General features: G+C 44.8%; 1 protein-coding gene across 1 annotated transcript in view; it reads left to right on the top strand.

The window, feature by feature from the left end:
- Positions 1–3,499: 3,499 nt before the first annotated feature.
- The window catches only part of LOC116361910 (BTB/POZ domain-containing protein KCTD12-like), a 2,222-nt gene continuing 2,208 nt past the window's right edge, over positions 3,500–3,513 (top strand). Inside the window, exon 1 of the mRNA XM_031816307.1 lies at positions 3,500–3,513. This exon is cut by the window's right edge and continues 2,208 nt beyond it. The gene's annotated coding sequence lies outside the window, so the exon portion shown is untranslated.

Genomic DNA, 3,513 nt, shown 5'->3' on the forward strand with positions numbered 1-3,513 from the left:
TGTTTCATATGTATAGCTAAAGAGTCAATAAATAAAACAGCTGTTTAGAGCCATGTAGGAACTATACAGTCCAGTGATCCTAAGAGGACTATTTCCACTCCAGGGTTATTATCTCAGTGGTGCCCCCTGGGACATCTGATCTGGGGCCGCTCTTTAAAGTCAATGGACCTTAGATCATGTTCTCAGAGGACCACTATCGGGACTGTCTAGGAGTCTCTGTTCAGTCTCTTACTGAAGATAGCCTGCGCTACTGCTCTCTCTCCACTGGGGATACGTGATAATAATTAAGACGTGCTCAAGTCATGGTCCGATCTGCAATTTTTCTACATTGTACACTAGATGTCACTGTTGTTCAATTATCTGTAGGGTCTCTATCTATTGAATCCCTGTTGTCTTGGAGGGTCTCTATCTATTGTAGGGTCTCTATCTATTGAAAGACTGTTGTCTTGTAGGGTCTCTATCTATTGAGAACCACTGTTGTCTTGTAGGGTCTCTATCTATTGATCCACTGTTGAATTGTAGGGTCTCTATCTATTGTTGAGTCTCTATCTATTGAAAGACTGTTGTCTTGTAGGGTCTCTACCTATTGAGAACCACTGTTGTCTTGTAAGGTCTCTATCTATTGGAGGGTCTCTATCTATTGAGAACCACTGTTGTCTTGGAGGGTCTCTATCTATTGTAGGGTCTCTATCTATTGAACCACTGTTGTCTTGGAGGGTCTCTATCTATTGGAGGGTCTCTATCTATTGAGAACCACTGTTGTCTTGGAGGGTCTCTATCTATTGTAGGGTCTCTATCTATTGAACCACTGTTGTCTTGTAGGGTCTATATCTATTGTAGGGTCTCTATCTATTGAAAGACTGTTGTCTTGTAGGGTCTCTATCTATTGAACCACTGTTGTCTTGTAGGGTCTCTATCTATTGGAGGATCTCTATCTATTGAAAGACCGTTGTCTTGTAGGGTCTCTATCTATTGAAACACTGTTGTCTTGTAGGGTCTCTATCTATTGAGAACCACTGTTGTCTTGTAGGGTCTCTATCTATTGTAGGGTCTCTATCTATTGAAACACTGTTGTCTTGTAGGGTCTCTATCTATTGGAGGGTCTCTATCTATTGGAGGGTCTCTATCTATTGAAACACTGTTGTCTTGTAGGGTCTCTATCTATTGAAACACTGTTGTCTTGTAGGGTCTCTATCTATTGGAGGGTCTCTATCTATTGAAACACTGTTGTCTTGTAGGGTCTCTATCTATTGAAACACTGTTGTCTTGGAGGGTCTCTATCTATTGTAGGGTTTCTATCTATTGAAACACTGTTGTATTGTAGGGTCTCTATCTATTGGAGGGTCTCTATCTATTGGAGGGTCTCTATCTATTGAAACACTGTTGTCTTGTAGGGTCTCTATCTATTGAACCACTGTTGTCTTGTAGGGTCTCTATCTATTGGAGAGTCTCTATCTATTGAACCACTGTTGTCTTGTAGGGTCTCTATCTATTGGAGGGTCTCTATCTATTGAAACACTGTTGTCTTGTAGGGTCTCTATCTATTGATCCACTGTTGTCTTGTAGGGTCTCTATCTATTGTAGGGTCTCTATCTATTGGAGGGCCTCTATCTATTGAAACACTGTTGTCTTGTAGGGTATCTATCTATTGGAGGGTCTCCATCACTTAGTTTATACAGGCAGCCCATTTCTGACCCCTTTTCACAATGATTGGCAAAAGATCTGATCTGATTGGTCAAAATACCAATTAGTGGGGAAATATGAGAATTAGGCTTCCTGTGTAAATGTGACCTCATATGTACTCATCATCCCCACTAGATGTCGGCCTCTCCCTGTCTTGACCAGTGTGTAGAGGCGGCAGGTCGCCTAGTGGTTAGAGTGTAGAGGAGGCAGGTCGCCTAGTGGTTAGAGTGTAGAGGTAGCAGGTCGCCTAGTGGTTAGAGTGTAGAGGAGGCAGGTCGACTAGTGGTTAGAGTGTAGAGGTAGCAGGTCGCCTAGTGGTTAGAGTGTAGAGGTAGCAGGTCGCCTAGTGGTTAGAGTGTAGAGGTAGCATGTCGCCTAGTGGTTAGAGTGTAGAGGTAGCAGGTCGCCTAGTGGTTAGAGTGTAGAGGTAGCAGGTCGCCTAGTGGTTAGAGTGTGGAGGTAGCAGGTCGCCTAGTGGTTAGAGTGTAGAGGTAGCAGGTCGCCTAGTGGTTAGAGTGTAGAGGAGGCAGGTCGCCTAGTGGTTAGAGTGTAGAGGTAGCAGGTCGCCTAGTGGTTAGAGTGTAGAGGAGGCAGGTCGCCTAGTGGTTAGAGTGTAGAGGTAGCAGGTCGCCTAGTGGTTAGAGTGTAGAGGTAGCAGGTCGCCTAGTGGTTAGAGTGTAGAGGTAGCAGGTCGCCTAGTGGTTAGAGTGTGGAGGTGGCAGGGTAGCCTAGTGGTTAGAGTGTGGAGGTAGCAGGTCGCCTAGTGGTTAGAGTGTAGAGGTAGCAGGTCGCCTAGTGGTTAGAGTGTAGAGGAGGCAGGTCGCCTAGTGGTTAGAGTGTAGAGGAGGCAGGTCGCCTAGTGGTTAGAGTGTAGAGGTAGCAGGTCGCCTAGTGGTTAGAGTGTAGAGGAGGCAGGTCGCCTAGTGGTTAGAGTGTAGAGGTAGCAGGTCGCCTAGTGGTTAGAGTGTAGAGGTAGCAGGTCGCCTAGTGGTTAGAGTGTAGAGGTAGCAGGTCGCCTAGTGGTTAGAGTGTGGAGGTAGCAGGTCGCCTAGTGGTTAGAGTGTGGAGGTAGCAGGTCGCCTAGTGGTTAGAGTGTAGAGGTAGCAGGTCGCCTAGTGGTTAGAGTGTAGAGGAGGCAGGTCGCCTAGTGGTTAGAGTGTAGAGGTAGCAGGTCGCCTAGTGGTTAGAGTGTAGAGGTAGCAGGTCGCCTAGTGGTTAGAGTGTGGAGGTAGCAGGTCGCCTAGTGGTTAGAGTGTGGAGGTGGCAGGTCGCCTAGTGGTTAGAGTGTAGAGGAGGCAGGTCGCCTAGTGGTTAGAGTGTAGAGGTAGCAGGTCGCCTAGTGGTTAGAGTGTGGAGGTAGAGTAAAAGTAAAGATACCTTAATAGAAAATAACTCACGTAAAACTGAAAGTCACCCGGTGAAAAACTACTTGAGTAAAAGTCTAAAAGTAGTTGGTTTTAAATATTCTTTAGTATCAAAAGTAAAAGTGTAAATCATTTCACCTTGTTTATATTAAGCCAACCAGATGGCAGCATTTCCTTTTTTTTTAAGGATATCCAGGGACTCACTTCAACACGCATTTAAAACAACGAAGCATTTGAGTTGTTTAGTGAGTCCGTCAGATCAGAGGCGGTGGGGAGGACTCTGGGGAAGTGCGTGAATTGGACAGTTGCATGTAATGAGTACTTTTGGGTGTCAAGGAAAATGTACGGACTAAAAATAACATTATTTTCTTTAGGAATATAGTGAGGTAAAAGTAAAAGTTGTAAAAAAGATATATAAAGTAAAGTACAGATACCCCAAAACAACTACTTACAGTAAGTAGTACTT

The sequence above is a fragment of the Oncorhynchus kisutch genome, unplaced genomic scaffold (assembly GCF_002021735.2).
Source record: "Oncorhynchus kisutch isolate 150728-3 unplaced genomic scaffold, Okis_V2 scaffold773, whole genome shotgun sequence".
NCBI classification, from domain to species: domain Eukaryota; kingdom Metazoa; phylum Chordata; class Actinopteri; order Salmoniformes; family Salmonidae; genus Oncorhynchus; species Oncorhynchus kisutch.